A 26,630-nucleotide genomic window follows, 5' to 3' on the forward strand; every position below is an offset into this window, starting at 1 on the left:
CCCAAAAGCACACACACATCTACATATATATGTATAAAGGGAGAATATGACTTGATTTAGAAATAATATTCAGATATCTATTTACTGCAAAATGAAGTTATGTTTTATTCATAGCAGGTTAAAAAAAAATCTCCATCTTGATCTCCCTGCTACTTGTACATATTTTTTTAAAAAGCTTTCATATCATTTTCCATGTTAATGTCTTTCTGTTTCAGGAAAATAAGTATCAGTCATGTGCTTATGGCTTGCTCTCTCTTTTGTGGAATTCATTTATGTGCTATGTGAGGATCAGATCCTTTAGTTGCTCACTCTTGCATTTCTTAAGGAGCAAATCCTGAATGTGCTTTTTAAAAAACTCAAACCTTGTAGTGTATTAAAAAACCAAGTGTGCAGTAGGATGGTTTCATATAGCTGCCCCCTTTCATTCACTGGAATTTCCTGCTTCTCCTGTTGAAGATGTTTTTATAGGGAAGTCAGCATAAAAGTGAATCACCCATGAGCCTTTCTTTCCCTCAAGGCATTTCATTTAGTCAACTTGGTATTAATTTAGTTGATACTCTTTAGTTGATCTGAACACTGTGTTTGTTGATTGTGTGAGCTGATTTTATTAAGCTGTTAATATTTTACAGACTTGATGGGTTCCTATATGCATTTTCACACACTTTCCTTTAGAAGTAGAGTTGTTCTGAACAGATCTGCGGTCTCAGTTTTCGTGTTGGATGTGCCTGTGAGATCCAGCCCCATCCTGGACAGTCGTTTGCTTGGCAATTCTTATGGTTGTGTTCTGGAAGTCTTTTGCTTTTTAATTTCAAGCATGTTGCATCCTTAATCATGGAAAACTTCTTATATTGTCTGTCTTGACGTTTGGACACATCATCATAATCTTTACTTAGTTCTAATGATAATAAATGTTATTGAGTACCTACTGTGTGCATTGTGTGTAGTACTTTACGCACATTATCTGTTCAGTCTTCACAGGAGCTCTCTGAAGCACATGCTGTTTTTCTCTCCATTTTAGAGATGAAATGGGTGAGTGCACAGGCAATAAAAGAGGTCTTTTCAGATGGGGTTTGATCTTGGGTGGTTTTTTTTGGTTTGCTTTTTATTTTAAATCAGGGTTCATGGTGTGAGTAGGTTGAATGGCAGTATCCTTCCATGTTCTTCGTAGGTGTAAGTGGTCTTCTGTCTTCAATGTCTTGGATATCATGATCTGCTCATATTATAGAGGAGGGATTAATTCTGGAGAGGTTTAAGGGATCTGGAGTCTGTAACAGAAAAATTAGAAGTAAAGTCCAGCCCCAGGCTTGCATTCTGTTTTGTCTTCTGCTTGAAGTGTTCTCAGATCCTTAGAATGTAGATTTGGAAGGGATCTTAATGATCATCTAATACAGTAGTCCTAAAACTATGTGTCATGGGCCACCTGTCAGATAGACTAGGTTCTTCTGTGAGGGAAACAAAAAGTCTGTTTTCCCCAAGGATGTGCATTTCCATTTCCATGTTGTTAGATGTGATATTTATTACTTGCTAAACCTTTCTTTTTTTTTTTAAATTTCTCTCCCCTTCCCCGCTGCCCAAACCCAGTTGTCTGTTCTCTGTGTCCATCTGCTCTGTGTTCTTCTGTGTCCGCTTGTATTCTTGTCAGCAGCACCGGGAATCTGTGTCTCTTTGTGTTGCGTCATCTTACTGCATCAACTCTGAGTGTGTGGCACCACTCACTCCTGGGCAGGCTGCACTTTTTTCATGCTGGGCGGCTCTTCTTATGAGGCGTACTCTGTGAGCGTGGGGCTCCCTTACGTGGGGGACACCCCTGCATGGCATGGCACTCCTTGCGCAGATCAACACTGCGCGTGGGCCAGCTTATCACACCAGTCACGAGGCCCTGGGTTTGAACACTGGACCTCCCATGTGGTAGGCAGATGCTCTATCCCTTGAGCCAAATCTGCTTCCCTAAATCTTTCAATTACATATATCACAGCATCAAATTCTTGTTAATATTGTTGGACTTCCCCTCCTTCCACAGTCTATTTCCATGAAGGACTAGTAGAAAACTGTTGATCCTACTCAAATTCTCCACATAACAGGGGAGAGATTCAGTTACATTTAGTTGTATGACTTGCACAAAGCACTCATAGCCCTCCAGCATGTGTTAAAAAACAATAACAATTAGATAAAGCGGAAAGAAGCACATCAGAATAGATGCTGTTCTCTTGGACTTTTTAAAAAAATATGTTTTTTATTTATTTTTAAAAGATACATGGATTACATAAAATGTTACATATAAATATAGGGGATTCCCATATGCCTCGCTCCCCACACCTCCCCTTTTTTCCACCTTAACAATGTTTTGCATCAGTGTGGTACATTCATTGCAATTAATGAACATATTTTGGAGCATTTCCACGCAGCATGGATTATAGTCTACATTGTAGTTTACACTCTCTCCCACTCCATCTGTAGGTTTTGGCAGGATAAAGTCCTATATCTGTCTTTGCAATGTCATTCAGGACAATTCCAAGTGCCAAAAATGTCCCCATATTTCACCTTCAGCTACTCTAGTGGCCACTGTCTCCACATCAATGATATTATTTCTTCCATTGCAAGAATCACAATAAGTCTATAGTAAAATACCAGTAAGTCCACTCTAGTTCATATTTTATTCTCCAATCCTGAGGATTCTGGTATGGTGATGCTCACTCCACCTCTAATTGAGAGGGGGTTTCAATCCCATATGGCTGATGGATGGGACTCTCTTGCAGTTGTAGACTCTCGGTTCCTTGGTGTGGTGGCTGTCCATCCTCACCTCCTTGTTAGTTGCCCTGGGTAAGTCCAATGAACTGGAGAGTAGGTGTAACTCTGCTGAGGCTCAGGGCCCAGCTGGCATATGGACAGCCCAGATATTCAAGCCTCTTGGACTTATACCTACCTGTGTAGACTTTTAACATTTAATAAGACTTTTGACTTGCTTTGCTTATGGCACGTGCCTGTTAGATGATAAGATTTCCTCTGCCTTTTCCTTGTCATTTGTCCAGTCTTCCATGGTCCTAGTACTCTGTTGAAATGTTGGAGATAGTTAATTTGTGAAGGTGAATAAAAAGGCTTAATGTAAATAATTTTATCAGATTGTTTGAGAAATACTGATATTTTCATAATGATTTTTGGAATCAGTAGTTTTTTAAGTTTAAAATAATTGCTTACAGAGATAATAAGCCTGTAGCAGTTTGATATTTATTGATGAATTCCAAAAAGAAATATTGGATTATGTTTGTAAACTGGTCTTTTTCTCTGGGCATGATTAAATTATGATGAAGGCTTTGATTGGGACATGTCAATAGTCCCTGCTCCCTTGGTGGGTGGGGACTCACAGAGAAAACAACATGGTAGAAGACTTAGTTGGAGTTTTGAGCTGGAGCCTAGGAAGTAAGCACACAAAGTAGCAGAACAGCTGAGTCCAGAGAGAATGGAGCCCCAGGGAGAGAGAGCTGGTTGCCTGATAGTCTACACCTGACCTTGTGGAGAAAACAGAGTTGAGCTTGGAGAGAAATGAGCCCCAGGAAGAGAGGAATCTAGGAAGCCTGAACCCTGGCAGATGTTGGCAGCCATCTCGCTCCAACATGTGACAATAGACTTTGGTGAGGGAAGTAACTGGTAACTGTAAATTTCTACTCCAAATAAATACCCTTTATAAATACCAATTGATTTCTGGTATTTTGCATCAGCACCCCTTTGGCTAATATAGAGCCAGTGCTTAAAAACTTAATTTGTTCAACATAGAGTTATTGAATACCTCATGCTTCAGAACTGTTTTTAGTGCTGAGGACACAGAATTGAACAATATCTGACAGAACCTCTGCCCACATGTAACTTACCTGGAAGTGGTACAGACAGTAAACAAATAAAGACAATAAATACATAAGGTCAGGTGGCATTAAGTACTGTCAAGAAAAAGAAAGTAGGATGAAGGATCTTGATATTTAAGGAGGGAATCAGGGAAGACGTGAAGTTAATATATTAAAATAATGTCTATAGCAATTTGAGTTCATGTTAAGCAATGGTAAAACATGATTTTAAAAGTTCTTCCCCGCCTTATAATGATAACTCAGTTAAAACAAAAACAAAAATCAATTCGTCAGAATAAATTGTGCATACAACAGCATGCAACACACCAATGCAAAGGAGCAAACTATTGATATATGCAACCACTTAAATGGATCTCAGTGATATTAAGCTAGTAAAAAAAGCCCATCTCAAAAGTTTACATACTGTATGATTCTATTTATAGCACTCTAGAAATGACAATTATAATGACAGAGAACAGATTAAAGGATAGGACTGGAGGAAGGTGTGACTATAAAGGAATTGCACAAGAAATTTCTTTCTGGGGACAGAACGGTTCTTTATCATGATTGTTGTGGTTGTTACAGGAATCTATACATGTGTAAAAAGTTGAGTGCATATAAAAATATAGTGAAATCTGAATAAGGTGTGTAGTTCAGTTAATGGTGTCATACCAACATAAATTTTCTGATTTATCTGATGTATTATGGCTAGGTAAGATGTTACTATTGGGAAAAGCTGGGTGAAGGGTACATGAGAACTTTCTGTACTCTCTGCAGAGTCTTATGAGTCTTCAGTTAATATAACAACAATACAATGATGAATACACCAGACTAATTTAGAGTCCTGAGAAGTCTTAGTCTTGGCCTCATCCCTCCATTTTGCAGATGAGGAAACTGAGTCGCTGAGGTGAAATGATAACCTGAGATTGTAGGTAAAAGTCTACACCCAGACCTTTTAATCCTCAGGTCAACATTATTCTTCTCCCCTCAAGCATAACCAGTTTTAATGGTTATTGAGCAGTTCTTGGAAGATCAAGTGGTGTCTTCCATCTTTCTCCCCAGCTTCCCCCTCATATCACCCCCAACATGCAGGCACCCTCCCTCTCTCCCTCCCTCCCTACCTCCCCCCCACCCCTTCCACCCTCATGTGTGTGAATTCTCTTCCATGTTCTGAAGCATAGAAAGTTTGATAGTACCACTGCATGGGTTCTAACATGCTTTGGATTTTGAGAAAACTTAAATGGTTTTAGTCATATATTTGAATGAAGCACCTATGCCTCTGAATATGGAGGTATTTCCATACTGAGCACTTGTTACAGTCTAAGTAGTATGCAGAATGATGTTGGATCTCTGCCTGTGAATTAGTAGCTGAGTGGTGTTTTACTTCTGATGATTCATTATATTTGTCTTAATTCCTGGATTAGTTTCTTGCTTCCCTCAAAAAGGACACACATTTGTACAATTGTATAAAGAGAGGATGAATGAATGAAGTTTTAGGGACTATTTTTGTGGTATTTAGGCAACAATAGTCTATATTACCCACAAACTTAATTTCCTTTCATGGGTCCTGTAGATGGGCTTTGTCACCATTTACATTTGATTATTTCATTGTTAATGGCAGTGATGTGATTTAGCATACAAAGACTTAATTATTCCTTTCTGACCTAGTGGGAAATTTCCTTCCAGTAATTGCCTCCATTGCCCTTTAGCCTCTTAAACTTTTAGTTTGTTTGGAACAACATGGTTGCTCAGTAAGCAATTCCAAGCTCAGCAGTGCCTGGAGCTGTCTTTGGACCATAATTTATACCTTTGACATAGTAACTTAGGCTTTAGTCCTTGAGTGATGACTAGTGGGTGTTCTTCATTAGATTAGTGGTGTGATGCATTTGTCTAAAGTTACAGGAAGCAAAGTTCATGATTAAATGGTACTAACAATTCTATGGTGGTCTCTTTTTTAAAAAAAAATTAACTTTTCCTTATCTTAAGTGAAAATTTTGCTAACTTTGGAAATAAAATGAGACTCTTAAAACACTTAAATATTTTTAGAAAGTAATTTGGTAAGATAGTCACATGTAATTATAGTTATAGTCAGAGTTTCAGGACAGAATAGATGATTATGGGACATGTCACTGGACATCATTCACTGAACCAGAGGATTAGACTTGTTGGATGAAATTGAAAAATTTATCCAGAGTTATTCTGTTGGCATTTTGTTTATTTTGTACTTTGTTTAGTTTTTAATATAGGTTTAGTTGCATGTAGAATCCTAAAGCAAGGAATGGAGTTGAGTGGAAAGTAGGAAGCAAAACTTTATGTGAGAACATTTTTTCTTTTTTCACAGCAATACATTGTGGGAATTCTCTATTTCATTTTCTAAGTAGATGTTTATGGAATTCAAACTGTTTATTTGCTGTGAGGAAGAATTGAAAGTATTAATTTTACCCAAGGCTTTGTTCAAATGTAGTAATATGCCAGCACTTCTATAGACAATTTATAAAGCTTGTTTAATATCACTTTTTTCTTTTTATGGTAGGCAGTAGTTTAGAGCTTTTGTCCTAAAGGGCCCTTGTAACCCAGCTTCAAAATTCTATCCGTTTCCTTAACAATATTAACTGCCCCAGTTCTCTCAGAGAAGGTCTAGAATAACAATGGCATCATAGTGTAATTGGATATTCAACAATAAAAATAATCTGATGCCAATCTGTTGTTGGGGATATAGTTACAGTCTATTGGAAGGTAGAATGTCATACTTATTAACCAATTAAAAGTGTGGGGTTCTTTTTTTCATGGACTTTTTTCTTTATTAATCAATGGTCACTCCAAATGCTATTAATTTTAAAAGTATAATATCATGCATTTTCAAATAATAATATAAAAGGGTATTTTGTTTGTTGAAATTTTTATATTTTAAATACTTTAGATTACAGAAATGTTATATAAAAAATATAGGGGATTCCCATATAACCCACTCCCTTCCCTTCCCACACTTTTCCACATTAAAAATATCTTTCATTACTGTGGTACATTTGTTACAATTAATGAACACATATTGGAGCATTGCCAGGAAGCATGGATTATAGTTTACATTATAGTGCATATTCTGTTCTGCACAGTTTTGTAAGTTAGATGAAATATTCCATCATTGCAATGTCACTCAGGACAATTCCAATGTTCTGAAAATCACTCCATATTAAACCTGTTTTTCCCTCTCCCTCGCCTCAGAACTTGTGGTGGCCACTGTCTCCACATCGTTGATAAAAGTTCCTCAATTATTGCAAGTAACTATGAATCTCACTATTAAAAGGAAAATGTTTTATGTAACCGTTTACACCTTTCAATTTCCATGCTTACAAGACATTTTTTTTTGCCTTAAATCATCAGTTTTTATGAGAACTGACTCATTTTACGCACATAAGAAATAAAGGAACACTTACTGAAGAGAGGTAGATAATAAAGCAGTTCCAGTCGTTAAAGGATTGCTCAAAACTCTCAGCAGAAACAAGCAAAGCTCTTCATTGATTTATTTCCTAGAGTATTTGTAAAGACTTAAAAATATTTGGCATAGTACAGAAACTTGCCATTTGATTTCCATAAGTAGCAGCTCACATAACAGAATTTTGCTCATAAAATGGTATTATTTTCAGAATACCATACTATGATTGAAATAGGAGATTTCTGTTAGGCTTCAATTAATCTGAGACTATAATAAATTCCTTTTACTCTCTCAGGGATGTCTTAATTCTCAATTCTTTACAACTGGACAATGGTAGGTAATGGACAGTACTTTCTCTTAGATGAAGGTACTAAAGACTTCTTGAAATTGTTTGATTTATTATTACAGGGTTGTTAACTTATGATTGATATATGTTAATTTGCTTGCTGGCTGAAGTAGAGATAGAAATTCTGCTTTCTGACTGCCAAAATCTTTAGTTCTCTACTAAAGCCTTCAACTGATTGGATGAGATGTCTCTCAGTGTTGAAGGCAGTTTCCTTTTGCTTGTAGATATAATCAGCATAGATGCAATTATCTGATGGATGATTTAAATCCACAAAATACCCCCACAGTAACAATCAGGCCAGCGCTTGCTTGTCCAAACAACTGGACACCATAACCTAGCTAAGTTAGCTTGTGAACTCAACCATCACAGTCCTCCCTGTGTCAACTTGGCAACCATATATATCTCCATAAACCATACTTAATCTCTAAATTAAAACAAAAACAGTCATTTTCATTTAACATAATTCAACTGTTCTGTGTACAACTGGGAATGCAATAACTTTCCTCAGAAGAGGATGCTTGTCCTTGGGTAGGATATACTCTTAAACCTGATATCCTGTAATTTAAGAACCATGACATAAAGTTAATACAACTTATGTTATTTGGTAAGGGGATAAGATAGAGAAGAAAATAAAGATATTTGTTTTATGTATATATACAAACATTTATAACAAAAAAAGAAATATTCATAACTATTACAGTCCTTGTTTTTTCAACTGGTCATGTGGATGTAGCTCATATTTATCATTACCTTATTGTACTACCCATTCCATTTTTCCTTTATGCACAACAAACACCTCAACTGATCTTGTTTTTTTGCTTGGTGGGGTGATCCAAATATTCATTCATGAAGGGTCTAGGCCATTAGTGCTCCTGCTTGGATTGCAATTTTCCATTGACTTTAACCACAGGGCTTGGTGGTACTGAGATGCCCTAAGAAATCTGTATTTCAGGCAAATTCTTTGTCTCCATTGTGTAGTAGCAGTCTTATTTCCCCTTGGTAGTCAGGATCACTTAGCCAGTACAGTAATTCCATTTTATGACTATTGATTCAGAGGCAGTGAGCACCCCAAAGTGGCCTGGTAGCAGTCTTCACTTCCAGTTCAGTGGAATCAATGTTGTACCTCCTCGTGGAAGCATTCCTCTTTTCAGAACTAAGACCTACAGACTAGCAGAGTTTAGGGTTACAAACATTTTTGCAGGAAGCAAAATTTTTCTAGGAGAAATAGTGGTGCCATTTCCTTTTCCACCCCTTAATTCTTAGACCTTGGCTATGACAGAAACAGTGCTACAGAGTGGATGCTGATTAGAGCATATACAGCCTTCTGGAGAACATTGCCCTGGCACTGCAAGCTTTTGCCACCCAGTTGGTGCCATAATTGACTCTTCAAAGGCCATTCCACCATTCTAAATCCAGCTGCTTCAGCATGATGGAGAACATGGTAAGACAAGTGAATTCTTTGAGCATATGCTCATTCCCTCACACCATGTATTGTGAAGTAGATTCCTTGATCAGAAGCAATGCTGTGTAGAATACTATGATGGTGGATAAAACATTCTATAAGTCCATGTATGGTAGTTTTGGCAGAAGCGTTGCATGCAGGGAAGGCAAACCCATATCTGAAGGCAAACCCATATCTTTTATTCTTAATAGATCAAGGACGGAGGTAATCTACTTGATTGATCATTTCAAAGAAAATCATATCTAATTCTAGTTAAAACAAAATGCTGTCCCTTTCATGATGGTAGTGGCCCAATGTAATCAGCCTGCCACCAAGCAACAGATTGATCTCTTTGGGATATGGTGCCATATTAGGGTCTGACTGTTGTTCTCTAATTCTGGAAGATTGGGCATTCAGCAGTGGCTGTAGCCAGGTGACAGTGGAAGTCCATGTTGCTGAGTCCATGCATAAATGCCATCCCTGCCACTGTGGTGAATTTGTTCATGAACCCACTGGGCATTGACAGGATGGCTGGGAAAAGAGGCCAGCTAGTATCCACAGAATGGGTCATCCTCTCCACTTGTTTATTAAAATCCTCCTCTGCTGAAGTCACCCTCTGGTGACTAGTCACATGGGACACAATTATCTTCATGTTTGTCACACATTCAGAAAGTCTATCCATATACCTCTTCCCCAGACCTCTTTGTCACCAGTTCTAATCATGTTCCTTCCAGGCCCTCTAGCCAAACCATTGGTCACAGCCCTTGGATCGGTATGCAAACACATCTCCAGTCATTTCTCTTTCCAAGCTTGAAGGTGCACTGCTCAAAGTTCTGTCCTCTGGGAGGATTTCCCGTGATCACTGCCCTACAGGGATGTCTTAGAAAGGGACTGCAGTGCTGCAGCTGTCCACTTTCAGGTGGTGCCTGTATACCATCCAGAATCATCAGGAAAACCAGGCCAGAGTTTTCTGTTCCTCAGTAAGCTAATCATCAGGAACTCCCAAGAGGCCAATCCTTTTGCTGGGAAAGAGAAGGTAATATGGCAGAAGTGGGGGCCATCGGCATCTGGGCCACTTCCTCATGTAATTTACTTATGTCTTCAGGGCCTGCTCAGCCCTATCTCATACATACCACTTCCATTTGATGATGGAGTGCTGCTGTGTATGCTCAACTTTATGTCTTGGTGCGCTAGACAACAGCTCATGATGAGCAGCTCAGGTCTCATTGTAACTTGGTGGCTCTTGGTTAAGCATTCATTCTCTGCTTAAGGCCCAGTAGCAGACCAAAAGCTGATTACCAAAAGGAGAATAGTTATCCGCAGAGGACAGGAAGGCTCTGCTCCAAAATCCTAAAATTCTGTGCTGTGACTCTCCCATAGTAACCTGCCAAAGGTTCCAACAGGCATCTCTTATTTTGCCACTGAAATTTTCAGCACCATTGGTTCTGCTGGATCATATGGCCCAAGTGCTAGGGTGGCTTGCAAGGCAGCCTGGAACTGTTGCAGAGCCACTGCTTGTTCCAGTCCCCACTAAATCTAGCAGGTTTTCAGCTCACTTCATAAATGGGTAGGAGTAGCACACCTAATTGCTGCCTCCAGAATCTAAAGAGGCCAAGTAGGCATTGTGCCTTTTTTTTGGTTGTAGAGGAGCCATATGGAATAGCTTATTTCACACCACTGGATGCCTAGAAATTTAACTGAAGTGGAAGGTCCCTGAATTTTGTTGGATTTATCTTAATTGCTATTTCTTCTTACTAAGTCTATTCAGCATGATGTCATCAATATAATGTACCAGTGTGAAGTCTTATGGAAGGGAAAGGTGATCAAGGTCCTTGCAAATCAGTTAAGACAAAAGGCTGGAGAGTTGTATACAGCTGGGGCAGGACAGCGAATGTGTATTGCTGGCCTTGCCAGTTAAAAGCAAACTGTTTCTGGTGGTCTTTCCTAACAGTAATTAAGAAAAAAGCATTTTCCAGATCAATAGTTGCATACTAAGTACCAGGAGATGTGTTGATTTGCTCAAGCAATGATACCATGTCTGGAATAGCAGCTGCAACTGGAGTCACCACCTGGTTAAGTTTATGAGAATCTACTGTCAACCTCCAAGATCCATCTGTTTTCTGCACAGGCCAAATGAGAGTTGAATGGGGATGTGGTGGGAATCACTACCCCTTCATTCTTCAGGTCCTTGACAGGGGTACTAACCCTGCAATCCCTCTAGGAATGTGGTATTGCTAGGTAGAGACATTTCTAGTGACTCCCCCTTGTCCTTTCTTACCATGATAGCGTCTACTCCACAAGTCAGGGAACTAATATGGGGATTTTACCAGTTACTGGTATGTGTGTTCCAGTTATGCATTCTGTAACTGGAAAAATAACCGAAGAATGGATTTGGAGACTGTGTGATGGATGTGAGTGAAACTCCATTTATCACCTGACCTCTTTACTCTGAGCCAGTGTCCAATAATCCCCAAAATATCTGATCATTTCCTTTTCTCTATTTTACAGTCTCCTGGTAAAAGGCTGTAGTTCCCTTTGGGGAAGGCTGGGAGGAAGATAAACAGTATAGATTTTTTACAGTATATTAAAGTCTTTCTCTAAGGGCTTTCTCTCCGTTCAAGGCATTCTGGGTCTATAAATTGTCTCTAGTCTGGGAAATTGTTCAAGGGGCCATGACCCTTTGTTGTAGTGATTATACTTTTGTTCACTCAACCTAGAACTTGTCTGCTTATACAGATCAAGTAAGAAATTAGTAGACTGCCCATCTGTTTCACATCTAGGTATGCACTGCTAAGCTAGCCAAAGCCATGGGTCTCTGTAAGTCAGACTATTCTGCTTACTGCTTTGACTCTGCTATCCATTATGGTAGTGGTCTTAGTTTTTTAAGAGGTTGCTGATGCAACGTACCAGAAATGTGTTGATTTTTATAAAGGGGATTTATTTAGGGTAAAGGCTTACAGTTCTGAGGCTGTGAAATGTCCAGTTTAAGGCATCAGCAGAGATGCTCTCTCATCAAAGTCAGCTATTGATTCTAGAGTCCTGCCACATGGTGAAGATGGCCGCTGATCTTTGCTGAGATCTTTGCCTTCCCCTCCGGAATCTACCATGTCCAGGAGCACAGCTTTTGGCATCCAGGTATAGGGCTTGTCTTCTTCTAGGCCTCCTCTCTCAGTCTTGGTTGCTCTACTTTCTTCTGAGTTCAACTGTGAGCTATCAGGCATGTGGCTTGTTTCTTCATCCTTGAGCTCCTAGCTTCTCAGGGGCCTCTTTCTGTGCCTCTGTGCTCTGCTGGTTCCAGACTCCAGGACCTCTCTTAGCCCTCAGTGCCTTCTCTGTTTTCCTGCAGTCTTCTCTCTCACATGGCAGGATCAAAATGGCATCTTCCTTTTTCTGTCTGTTTTTTTCCTCTCTCTCTCTGTCTGTGGACATTGTATCAACTCCAGTAAGAGCGCAGAGCCTCAACCTAACTCACGCCTCACTGATGAAGTCTAATTGAAAGGGTAACACATCCACAGAAGTGGATTACTTAAAAATCATAATATTTCTCTTTTTGGGATTCATAAAAGAATGATCACAGTAGCCATGCCCATCTTGTCTTTGGTGATTAAGTGCTGCCACTTGGCTTCTCCCAATCTAGGGTCCTGTCATCCTATTCTCTTTAAGGACCCAAATTCAGTGACAACAGTTCCCACATATTAATATCTGACTAGCAGAGAAGAGTGACCACGAAGCTTTTCAGGGATGATGGAGCTGTTCTCACAAATTTATTTCTCACAGTCCAATGAAAATATATCTTCTAGACATTCCTGGGGTGGGTTAGCAGGACTTACATGATAAATCTATTTAACATTCCAATCTCTTTAAGCCTTTGAATCCCCTTGCTTCATTATACCAAAATAGTTGAGGCATTTCAACTTCAGGTTGTGTAGGCCACTTATGGTCCATGCTTCAGCCAACCACCCAAATTGTTAGAGCCTTTAAAAAAATTATTTTAATAATGTATATAAAACCTAAAATTTCCACTTTTAGCCACATTCAAATATATATATTTCAGTACTATTAATTATGTTTACAATGTTGTACTACCATCACCACCACTCATAACCAAAACTCACACCTGTCTTCAAGGTTCATCCATGTTGTTGTATTAGAACTTCATTCCATTTTAGCCTGGATAATATTCCATTGTGCTTATATACTGCTTTTTTTTTTTAAGATTTATTTTTTATTTCTTTCCCCTTCCCCATCTCCACCCCCTCCGCCATTGTCTGCTTTCTGTGTCCATTTGCTGTGTGTTCTTCTGTTTCCACTTGTATTCTTGTCCGCAGCACTGGGAATCTGTGTCTCTTTTTGTTGCATCATTTTGCTGCGTCAGCTCTCTGTGTGTGCGGCGCCATTCCTCGGCAGGCTACTATTTTTCGCGTGGGGCGGCTCTCCTTATGGGGTGCACTGCTTGCACGAAGTGCTCCCCTATGCGGGTATATACCACATTTTGTTTACCTATTCATCAGTTGATGTAGAGCCCCCTTTTTTTAATTCCCTTCCCACTCCCCTGCCCTTCTGTTTTTGCTGTCCGTGTCCATTTGCTGGGTGATCTCCTGTATCTATTTCTCTTTTGTCTTTTCTTCTCATCTGTTTCCTCTAGGATTCACCGGGATTTGGTCCTGGGGACCTCTGATGTGGAGAGAGGTTCCCTGTCGATTGTGCTACCCCAGTTCCTGGTCTTTGCTGTGCTTCACCTTGACTCTCCCCTTCATCTCTCTTTTGTTGAGTCATCATCTTGCGTGACTCACTTGCACAGGCACTGGCTCACCATGCAGGCCCTCGGCTCGCTATGTGGGCACTCACATGGGCACTTGGCTCTCCGCATGGGCACGCTTTCTCTTCTTTTTCACCAGGAGGCACCAGGGATCGAACCCGGGTCCTTCCATATGGTAGGCAGAGCCTTTATCACTTAAGTGACATCTGCTTCCCTGTAGGACCCTTTTTAACCCCTTGATCTATAACATTGAATCCAGAATCTCTGCTTGATGGGCCTATATCAGCAAATTATCAACCAATTCAGCCTAATCCAACTTTGTTCCTTCCACCATTATCCCATACCCTTAATATCCATTCCCATACATATTCCCCTGATTTCTTTCTATATAAATTGGAAAAATCATGTGGTTCTTTTGGAGTATACCCCACCTCCTCATGGATCCCACTTTGTACCTTACCTTTTGGGGCCTGTTGGGACTTCAGGCTGGTTATATGTCTGGAAGAAAAGAGAGGTGTTTGGTGTGGGTTAAGAGAGAAATTATCAGTATTTTACAAGTCACCTACCTCAAGTCATTCCACTATAGTTTCATTTAGTGAAACTGGGTTAATCTTTCATATGGAAGTACGAGAGCTGTTTCTTCAGGGAATGCAACATTAATCTGTGCAGAGGTTGAATGGCTGATGCCTAAGGGAAGTCTGGACTTTGGATGGTTGATTGCTCAGGGCAGACCCTTATAGGTTTATCTGGAGAAGAAGACTCACAGAATCTATGGTGTCAATGTCCCCACCATCATCATCAACCCATATGCCTCCGTGCCTGTTTTCACGGTCCCATGCCTTCCCAATCAATGCCCTCATTTTAAAAGCAGAAACCCTACAAGGTTGGGAATTCAATTTATGTTGTAATTCAGCCACTTACATGGTGAGACTCTGGGTCTGACTTTCAGAAATTTCAAGTCTACAGCTTCAAGAAATAAAAGTTTCAGGGTACCCATAGAAACTTTCATGTTCCTTCATGTGGTGTTTGAGCTGGGAATTTGATGCCTTGAGTTCATTCCTTTTAACAGGATGTATCCAATGTATTTAGGAACAACCAGCCAACACTATACTTTTTAATGCCACCACCAAATACACTGTCTTATAAGCATTTGAGTAGCAGTATTCATGACATTGTTTTGCATATCTCGATTGCCAAGTCAGGTCCTGGACTATCAATGCTGTCTTAATCATTGGAAATAGTCATTAATGGTTTTTAATCTAATCAGATTAGAAAACCAAATCCAAAAACTCCCTAAATCACATCCTTAAGATGCTGTTTCTCAAAAACCACTTCCAGCACCAAAATTTGTATTAGGGTTTTGCAGAGAAACCAACAAGTTATACATATATATATATATATATATATATATATATATCAATAATTATATATATTATGAGATTATAGGGATTGGTTCACAAGACTGTGGGGATTGGCAAATCTAAATTCTATTGGGCTTACCAGAGTTTGGGAACTCTGATGATGGTTTCAATGAATTCCCCAGGAGAAGCTGGCTGGCTGAAATAAGAGAGAGAAATTCTTTCTGAGGGCTGAAATTATCAATTCTTCCACCACGTCCTTCAACTGATTGGATAAGACTCATTGCTGAAGGCAGTCTCCTTTATTGATTGTAGAAATAATCAGCCATAGATGCAATCAATTGACTAATGACTTAGATGTACAAAATGCCCTCACAGTAACAATCAGGGCAGTGCTTGCTTGATGGAACAACTGAACACCACAACTTAGCCCAGTTGACACATGAACTCCACCATCCCACAGGCATTGTGCTAAGAGCTTTACGTTTGCTATTTCACTTCATTATCATCTTTTTTCCCATTTTAAGCTGAGAAAATCTAGGTACAGAATGTTTAATTTGTCCCAGGTACTGAGGTTTGTAAATCTCTAACTAGGTTTGGAGCCCAAGTTATCTGATCCCAGAGCCTGTGCCCTCCACTCCTCTGCCACGCTGCTTTACCAGTGTCCCTGGGTAATAAGGTTAGGTGGAGTAGACAGAAATGCAAATAAAATACAGTGTAATCGTGCCATTAAGGGAGGCTGCAGAAGCAAAGAGGATGGAAACTTACTATGCTTTGGGGAGGTGGAAGGCTTCACAGCCGAGGTGACATTTGAGCTGGGTCATTTAGACTTCTGCAGGGCAGCTGCCTGAGTTCTGCCTTGTTTGAAAAAAGCACATTTACAAGAGAATAGTGAAGCACATTCCACTTGATGGATCGGATTGACAGATTGGAAGTAACTCCCCAGAATGATGGCTTTGTTAGGTATTTGTTCTCCAAGAACCCTACCTGCCACTCCCCTTTGGTGAATTGCAGCAAGAAAGCTGTCACATTAGTCTGTCACTCAGGATATTTGTGAGAGGGGGAGGGAAGAACAAATTATGGGTAGAACTAGATATTTTCAGAACAGTCTAAAACCCGGAAAATGAACACAACAGCCTTTTTAAAGTTGTGCAGAAAGAAAATAGAATAATGAAAGTTAATTTAGCCATGAATATTTTTAAAGCCAGCCATTCTGATTCTTATCTATTGTGTTATATGAAGCTTTCTTAAGACCAAGATAGGCGGAAAAACACTAAAGGCAGAAGTCAGGTATAAAACTATACAGACTTCTTATACAGATTGCTTAATTGTAAAAATATTTTCTTTTTCTATGCAGTTTTTAAGGAATTTGTGAAAAACAGAAGCAGATTCAGCTTCAACTAGTTTTACCTTTTGTCTCACTTTAAGAATATCTTATTTGTTTTGCTGTTTCTTTCAATTTGTAAGTGCTAAGCTATTGAAAGGTTTAAAAGACCGTACAGATCTTCCCAAATTAGGGCTGTGAACATTCTTATTTCTGGAAAAATGTTATAACAACACTTTGAGCCGGTACTTCCCTTCCCTAATCCAGCTCCTGTTTACCCCACCTCCCTTCTAACCAGCCCCTCGCTCACCCTCCGCTCCCGAAGCCAAAATGGAGAGAACCTGCTTTGTTACTCATGATAATATTTAAGCTCTAAAATTTTAACAGTATTTCAGTTGCAAATAAATGGAAATTGTGTATTCTGTTTAATGTGTTTCAGAAAATCCCTGCTATTTTTTTTCTTTAAATACAAGAAAACAGGCGTGTAATGCCTCATTGAAAAAAGCCTGTAGGAGTGCTTTGTGCAGGTCTTAATTAAGGGCTTTGAAAGACCAAACAAAAGGAAAAAGGAAAATGCTACAGGGTTATTGTTATTCCACTCCATTGGCTCGGCTAGCTGACCATCCATTGGAGCATTTTGTCCATTTTGAAACTGAATGACACTTTTGTTCGTGATTAACAGAGGTGAAAGAAGCCAATTATTGGGCCGGCTTTTTCCATAGAGCAGCTGCTGTTAGATTTAACTGCAGGCAAATATGGCCTTTTACTACCACAAGGATGTTGTGATGACAGTTTATTTTTATAGAACTATGTGGTAGAAAACAAAATCTGTCTGACTCCTGTTATGAATATGCGCTGGAATTTACCATGAAAAGCTGGTTTTAATGCTCTAGTTGCTCTTTCTCTTTTAAAAAAATTAACATACATGTGTGGGCATGTTTATAATATGTAATTAATATAATGTATTATATACATTCACACATTTTCAATAGCTTTTTATGTATGGGATTATACTATTAAAGTTGTAAGATATATATTTGCAAATGGCTTCAAACTTTACCTATTTTAATTTTAACAAAAGCTCCCATAACCTAACATTGCAGAATAATGAGTTGAAGACTCAAGTGGTCTTGCCTGAATCACAAATTATTTTGATATACAGAATGCTTAGGGTGAGACAAATGAGTCCAGAGACTACCTACTCATTTAATTCAGACTCCCATCCCTTCTACTCCTCTAGCATTCACTAGTAGGAATGCTACTTGGTGTGGGGGAGCTCTCCCACCATGCCTTGGTATTAAATGAATTTGTAATAATGGAATGCAGCTTGGGGGTGGGGGCAGAAGGTTCACGCTCCCAAGACCAGCTTGGAGATGGGGCTCAAAGCAATAAGGTTCAGCCAATGATTGTCTTCAGGAAGTCTTTAAGCCTTACCTTTGAGCCATCTTGGTGTAGTGGACAGAGCCCTCTTTGGTTGTCAGGAGTGTCTCCTTCAGGAAGTTTCTTTCTGAGCCTCAGTTTACTCCTGTAGTTGGAGTTAGTAATACCTGTCTTTCAGAGTGATTCTGAACATTACATGAGTTGAGCATGTTATGTGCCTAGTAGAGTGCCAGGCATCTAAGAAATGTTTGATCAGTACTGATTGTGTTCCTTCTCTTTTGCTGTGGGCAACTTCATAACCAAATCTGAAGTCAAGGAGCAAGAGTCCAGTAACTTTGCTACTGCTTATTACCCAATTAGGTTTTGTTTGTTGGCTTTTCTTACCAGGCTTTCTAGAAGCAGAGGTTTGAATTTTCAGGGGTGACTTAATGAGAATAAATGACCTCTCCCCAGCCCACCTTTCTTCATTGACTTCATACAGAGTCAGCATGGCTTAGATACTTGCTCTTTGAGAACCATTGTCAGAATTCATTTGAGAGTCTTCTCAGACTTCTCTTTTTTGCTCTGTAGCCTTTGGCAAGTCACCTAACTGCTTACTGGCAAAATTGTGATAATAAAACTTAACGCAATACCCACTTTTCAGGTGTGTTTTAAAGATTATTAAATTGTAAGTGGGTTTTAGGACTACTGTAGAAATCACTACATTAAAACGGGAGGGCAATGTATTAGTCAGGATTCTCCAGGGAAACAGAATCAATAGGAGATAGCTGTAAATAGTATGAGATTTTATAAGAGTCTTTCATGTGACTGTGGGGACACAGTCCAGGTTCTGCAGGCAGGCTGCAAATGAGGGGCTCCAATGAAAGTCCAATCAAGGTACTTGATGAGTTTCTGGGAGACGTTGGCTGTCTAAAGATGAACTGGGAAATTCTCTCTGAATGCTGGAATCCCTTCCCCTTTTAAGGCATTCAACTGATTGTATAAAACATCACACATTATTGATGACAGTCTCGCTGGTTGACATAGATGTAATCAGCTATCTATGCAGTAAACTCACTGATGACTAAAGTCCATAAATGTACCTGTATTACAATTAGCCCAGTGCTTGCTTGACCAAACAACTAGGCACAATTACCTGGTGGAGTTGGAGTTGATACATTAGCCTGACCATCACAGGCAAGATCCCTAAAGTTGTAAAACAAAACAAAGTTTTGTAGCAAGATAGGTAATCATTTGTGTCACTGCATCAGATTAAGGTATCAGTTGAATATACTGTTTAATATTGAACTTCATCTTGTGGTCCACCAGACTCTCTATTTGTGTGTGTGTGTGTGTGTGTGTGTGTTTAATTTCTTTCCCCTTCCCCCACCCCCAGTTGTCAGCTCTCTGTGTCCATTCACTGTGTGTTTTTCTGTGTCTGCTTGTATTCTTGTCAGTGGCACTGGGGATCTGTCTCTTTTTGTTGTGTCATCTTGCTGCCTTAGCTCTTCATGTGTGCAGTGCTACTCCTGGGCAGGCTGCACTGTTTTTTGCACAGAATGGCTCTCCATATGGGGTGCACTCCTTGTGCATGGATCTCCCCTGTGCGGGGGACACCCTGGGTGGCACGGCACTCCTTGTGCGCATCAGCATTATACATGGGCCAGCTCACCACACAGGTCAGGAGGCCCTGGGTTTGAACCCTGGACCTCCCATGTGGTAGGCAGATGCTCTATCAGTTGAGCCAAATCCTCTTCCCCACCACCAGACTCTTTGGCTAGCATTTCACCTCCATGGGCAAGTGAGTAATTTTGCTCAGCCTTTCCAGAAATGGTAGTATTCTAGCTGGGTTAAAGTCTTGTCTCTTCTTCTCTGACATGTTTCTCACACCTCCTCTCCACCTTAGACACTTGCTCTCTCCTCTTTGAAACCCTCCTGTGTTTGATGCACTGTCCTACATCCTCAGAAAGTAAGGAATGCTCTTTTCTGATGACATTGCTTCCTCCTGCAGCCTTTTGGTTAGAAGCTGCTCATCTTCCCACACCCTGTTTATGTCAGGGTAAGAAAGGAGTTGAAGTCCTCACCATTCTTCATTCTTCATTGCTGCCTGTAGATTATTAGGCTTCCACCCTTCTGTTCCTTCCACCCCTGCTCCCTGTGTGTTCTCTGATCTTCAGCTCTCACCCCTCACTAATACTCCCATCTATGGCTTTGCTTTAGAGAATCATTAGGTTCTAAGTTCATGGTCTTCTGACTTCTGCTCCCACTTCTCTATCATAAGTCCTGTCATTTACCCTACATGGATAACTCTTTCAACACCTTTGTCTCATATTACATTTATGTCCTCTATACTGGTGAGTCCTTTCTCAACTCCATTTCTGCCCTCTTTTCCCATGGCTACATCCTGTAACTGTGTTATCACACAGGACTGCTAAATCTCTCTTACTACAACTTATTATTATTTTGGCTTGGTTTCTCCATTCTTGTCACTATACAAATCTTTCAAACTCATTAAGTCCTCAAGTCCCTTAATTCCTTTACTTCCTCTCCATTATTTAATCATTTCTTTTTCTTGTCTTATTAAGGTCCATCATCTATTACTCTTTAAGTCTCTCATTCTGCTTTCCTATAAAAAATGACTTGTTTAACGATGCTATCAGTCTCTTTAGTTACCTGTGCTACTTTTTGGTGAAATGCCTAATGGGTCCCATACTAAGAATGTATCACATGAGCCTCAGGGAAATAAAAAGCGATTTGTCATTTGAGGTTGTAGTTAACTATTAGAGGCTCATTGCTCTGATGTAATGGTTGGATGGAGATTGAGAATAGAACTTTGCCTGAGAGGGTGTAGTGCCATTATGAAGCTGTGTAGTCTTGTTCAGATCTTGAACCTTTTCTGGGATCGGTTTCTTCATCTACATAATGAGAATGCCTGACCATGTGTTCTCAAATTTTTTCCTAGTAGTACACATTACATGATACTATAATTTCTTGTTATAGTTCTCCATTTTCTTAGCTATATCACTGTAAGTCAATCAAGTGACTGTCATGGGCCTCAGTTTCCCCATTTGCAAAATGGGACACTATCCCAGTCTGTGCCTGCCTGCCTGATAAGGTTGTTGCAAAATCTAAATAATAGGAGTATAAATGTGCCTTGTAGGACCTAGGCTAGTGGTTCTTAACTGGGCACCTGTGAAGTAAGTCAAAATGAAGAATTCTTACCTCTAGTTAAGCAAGACAGATTCTCCTGGGGAATTCTCTTCACCATCACTGATGTTTCCAACTTGCGGCCTGCCCTGTGGAATTTAGACTTGTCAATCTCCATGGTTGTGTGAACCAATTCCAATAATATATTTCTTAATATTTATACACACACACATATCCTGACAGTTCTGTTTCTCTGGAGAACGCTGACTAATACACCATGTAAGCAGAATCAAAACCAAAATCCAGACCACTGCAATTACTGTGTTTGAATGAATGGGAACTGATAACTAATATGTATTATCTACAAATACACATTAAAATCTTAAAAACTCAAGAGAACAAAACTAACACAAGTCTATAAAGAAGATCTTATTTTCCTTGCCTAAAATGTAGACAAGTTAATCAGCCATCACATGGCTTTGGATAAAGACTATCCCATTTTGGGCCTCAGATTTACTCACTAGTGCAAGTTCTGGTGGAGGTGGGGTAGGGGTGGAGAGGGCTTGAACTAGACCATCTCTGTGTCTTCTTTTTAGCACTGTTTATGTTTACGTGCATTTGTGTGTGCATTTGTTGCTCCAATCCTTTAAAAGAAATTTTAAGTAACACATTTAAAGATTTTAGAAGAAAAACCACTTTTTTCCATGCCTTATGTGACAAGGATTGAAATGACAGATCAGTTCCTGTTCTTGCAGGAAATAACCTGATCAGGTGACATTCAGTAAAAATAGCCCCTGCCTCCGGTTTTAACTCACTGTTTATATATAAAACATTTTGGAAAAATGCATGCTATGGCAATACATTTGTTTTAGTGATTGCTTCTAGGTTCTACTTTGAGGCCTTTTCAACACTAGAAAATAGCAATGTATCATTGGCTTCTCTACCATGTAAGGATAATTATGATTTCTCTTCAAAATAACAATTTATATTAAAAAATTGGCCAAAAGATAGGGTTCCTTGGCTATTTTTAAGAAAGAAATTACTAAGATGCAAAATAAGTTTTAAAATAAAAATAAGTGTGTGTGTATTTGGACTAACTTACATGTTTATGTTGGTTGTCCTGGCTCAGCCACATAAGTGGCAGTTTGTACTTTGAGCCAAGCTTTATAACCCTGAAATTCCCCAAATCTAGACCCATCCCAACTTGTGTAGCTCATGCTGCTGTCTAAAATGTTGGGTAGAACCAACAGGAGAACCAAAATAAAATGGGAGGATATTATTTGAAATTAAAACTAGTAATCAAACAGGCAGATGCAGTACTAAGTTTTTATTGTCCGCCTCTCCCTACTTGCAGTGCAAAGACTGGCTAAGCTATAGCCAAATGACTGGCGCATCTTTCATACAAATACAGGATTTGCCAGCATATGATATTTAGGTCTGGAGTTGCAGATATGTGATGGTCATGTGATAACATTATGAATAAACAATATTAAGTTAACACATGTGTCAAGGGCAAGTCGTCTCAGTAGCAATTTTCACTACCATGACAGAAACTATAATTATGGAAATTGTAGGCTGTAAGAAACATCTTTACTGCTATCATGATTTATTTTCTTGAGTTTTTTTTCCTTTTTATTTCTCCACATACTTGATGAAAATCTATTGTGGGAAAACTGGAATATGGCTTTAGCTATATGATGAGTGGCTTCACTTTCCTCTCAACCAAACATCCATTCTAATAGGATAAATTGTATGGATAAGTGAATCATTGTAAAGCATTTAAAACAATAATAGTTTGTTAGTATCTGACAATTTCTTTAATCATCATATTGTAGTGATTAGAGAGACAGGATTTTGGAGGCAGCTGCCTGGTTCAACATCTCTGCCATTTTGGTTAAGTTATTTAATTTACATGTTCCTCCATTTCTAGGTCCGAAAAATGGGAAGTGCAATGATAACTACCTACCTTTGAGGATTACTGTGAGGATAAAGGAGTACCTAGAAGCAATCATTAAAACCAATTAATTTCCATTTGCCACAGTGCCTGGCATATGGTAAGGCAGAGTAATTGCTGAATGTGTGCCAGTTCTTTTATTATTGAAAATAATATTGGTTAGTGGAAGTGGCACTTGGTCAGATAACAATTATCTACAGAAGATGATGCTGTTTTTAGAATTTGATCCCTTAATTGACATTAAGGGTCTGTATCCTGCTATAACATCAAAATCTCTGAATCTAAAATTATAAGGAGTCAGAAAGCTCATCTGCTGTAGTGGTGGTGGTTCCCAGCTGCCTGGGTGGACAAATTGCATGGTGAAATATCAAAAGTAGAGGTAATGTAGGTTTTAAAATAAATCTATTTTTAGTCATTTTTCTAAGATTATGAGTGTTTGACTTGTTTGGTATTAAATGTTTGGTATTAAATAAATTGATGGAGTTGTTTTGTAAACATTCTCATATGTCAAAGTAAAGAGTTGATAACCCTGTGTGGGGTTTGGAAAGGAATGGGCATTGTATTTATTTAAAATATCATAATTCTTGGTGTCACATCCATACTGGGAATCATCTCTCTAGTATCTTTGACAGATGTTTCTCCAGTCACTGCTTATGTGTCTCCAGTGTTGAGGCATTGGCTTCCCTTAGTGAGCAGCTCTAAGGCATTAAGAAATGTACTTTTTGTTATATTTTGTGATAATATTTGCCTTCCAGTTCAGTGTAGTGGAAAGACCATAGGTTTCTGCTGCACCAAATATTTACTTTGAGCAAGTAAGCCCAGAGTTGTGAATATTAAAAGGGGTCATACAATTACGGGACATTATAGATCTCCCCAGGACCCACTGGATGGAACGTGAGAGAGTCTGGGCTAGGATGTGGACCATTGACTATGGGGTGCAGTGATGCTTAGAGATGAACTTACCAGGTGCAATGGATGTGTCATGATGATGGGTGAGAGTGTTGCTGTGGGGAGAGTGGGGGGCGGGGGCGGTGGGGTTGAATGGGACCTCATATTTTTCATAATGTAATTTAAAAAAATAAATAAATAAATAAATAAAAAGGGGGTCATAGATGTCAACACTAAGCATATATTAGATACTAAGGAATTTTTAGTTCCTTTTGTTCTTCAACTCCCATCTATAATATCTGTTCATTGTACCTAATTCTTTGATTTACAACAACAGAGAAGTGTCTTGTCTACAGGAGAGTTCTTCTGAGTTCTCCCTTCAATCTTATCTTCTCCAGACCAAATATATCATCCTCTTTTTCAGTTGCTCCCCTAGTCAGATTATCGAGATCCCTTACCATCCTGACCTTTGTTTTTGGAGATGGAATACATGAAGAGTTTCTATATTGAGTTCCTACATTCTGTAAGTATGGAACACCTAATATATAGAGCAGAGGTTCTTAACTAGGGGTTATGGACCTCCAAGGGGTCTGTGGAAAGATTTCAGGGTGTCCGTGAGTTTGAATTGAAAAAAATCAACTTTTTATCTTTATTTTCTCTGACCTCTAACTGAAATCTAGCATTTCCTTCACTTACGAATGTATGCAATAAATTAAGTAGTATTAATTTCATGTCACATTACAGTTGTTGCATATCACAAGAAATCACTTACGCTCATCCATACTTTGAAATTACAGTAGTTGTTAGACCTGACGCTAGTTGAGTGTCATACATCTGTCTGCCACTACATTCAGAGAAGGGGTCTGTGTTTTTTGCCTGACTGGTAAAGGGGTCTGTGGAACAAAAAATGTTAAGAACCCCTGATATAGAGAGTAGTAATACATTAAGTTTATAGAGGACTTTATAGTTTTAAAAGTGTTTTCTATTTCTGCAGCCCTGTGGCTGGGAAGATGTTTTCCCCCATTTACTCATGAGGAACCTGAGAGCCTTTCTAAGAACATACAGACATCATTTAATTTTAGAGCTGGAAAGGCTTTGCATACCATGGTGGCCTCACATCCCAGACAGAGACCGGAAGCTCAGAAGAGTTAAGGGACTTGACCCAGGCCACAGGGCCAGAGTGTGGCTATGCCTCTTGGGAACTGAACTGTTTTTAAAGTTCTGTTTTAAGCCAGAAGTTGAACCACCACACTGTATTGTCTCTGCGTTGTGCAATGGGTGAAGAGAAGCATGAAGCAAATAAGACAGGGCTCCTTGGTACAAGGAATTTGCACAGGAATAGGGTGCATGATTTGTTTTGCCTTTGTGTTCAGTCCCTTAAAAAATTTCAGCAGATGAGTGATGATGGGTAAAAACTTTAGGAGAATGGTCCATACTGTGTGGGATTATTCAGGGAGGATACTTTAGAGGAGACCTTGAAGAAAATTAAATTAGTCTGTGGGAGAGGAGAGTAGAAGAGCATACCACGTGAAAGTCTAGTGTAGTACTCCTTAAAATATTTGTGGTGACAGGCCACTTTTTTGTTTTATGTATTTTCTTTAAATTTCCAATCCAGCGTGGGATGATATTTTTGTAAAATACAATTAAAATGAATTATTAGAAAAATGAAATGGCAAAGAGAAAACATAGGATACAAACCCCACATTTTTATTTTTCAACTTCAGATAAAATTACTTTGTCATGTTGCTCTCATGCTGCCTTTCAGTATCTCTGCTTATGTCACTGTGGATGGTCCCAGTTCATAGACTAGCCCATGCTTTGAATAGCACTGGTCTAGTGTGAACAAACGTGTTAAGAAGCCCGGGTGATGGTTGGGTGGAGCTGGGGGAAGGGGCATCTAAGGCAGTGGGACCTGTACTGGAGCGGAAGAGTGGATGAAACACGGAAAGGAAAAGAAAGTTAAGGTGCTGTTAACTGAAGGATCTCAACTCTGAGGCTGGGAAGTTTAGGTTTGACCCCATAAGCAAATGGAAAGTCTCTGTAAGTTCTTGAGGAAAGAATTGACTTGTCAGTGCTATGATGTGTGCTATTCTTGGCTATTCCTAGTGACTTTTAAGATATTTACTGCTGCCTATAAGCTCTTTGTGTATGTAGAACTCCTTTGTTGTCTGTCAGTTGCTCTTCCATGTTTTTTTTTTCCATTTTCCTCTATTTATGCCCTTCAAAGGAACAGAAATAGGCTATTTTTGCAGTAACCTTCCCCTTGAATCTTACCGTTGAGATTGAATTATCGTCTGCTGGGCCTTCTCCGGGCATAGACACTTTGTCTGGAGTAGGGTATTCAGTTCCCCGCACTTGCTCTGCTCTTGCTTTACCATATTGGTGCAATTGCATTTGACTGCAATCATTTTCCAGAAAATTTCTGATTTTTTAGAAACAGATACTTGTTTTATTTCTAAGCATTTTGAAATTGGGGTCATGGAAGGGAGGGTTGGGGAGAGAAGGGTATTTAGGTAGAAAGACTAGAGGAATACAGTGGAAAACTGTGGGAAGGGGTGTTTAGGAAACTGCGAAGACTAGCCCATCTTAAGTAGGGTATGTGAAATACCTTTCTATTCTTTGCATAGGAGAGAATGGCAATGCTCTGCTAGTGGACTCTTGTTTGGTGCTTACCATAGTCAAGAATTTGCCAAAGACCTAGGGATAATCCCCAAGAAGATGTGACATATAACAGCTAAAGTGTATAGAATGTGTGGACTGCTTACCATACGACAAGTATGATCTA

General features: G+C 39.3%; 1 protein-coding gene across 1 annotated transcript in view; it reads left to right on the forward strand.

The window, feature by feature from the left end:
• Positions 1 to 26,630, forward strand: part of LGR4 (leucine rich repeat containing G protein-coupled receptor 4) — a 120,279-nt gene that overhangs the window by 12,274 nt on the left and 81,375 nt on the right. The gene's annotated exons all lie outside the window — the stretch shown is intronic.

The sequence above is a fragment of the Dasypus novemcinctus genome, chromosome 10, assembly GCF_030445035.2.
Source record: "Dasypus novemcinctus isolate mDasNov1 chromosome 10, mDasNov1.1.hap2, whole genome shotgun sequence".
NCBI lineage: Eukaryota > Metazoa > Chordata > Mammalia > Cingulata > Dasypodidae > Dasypus > Dasypus novemcinctus.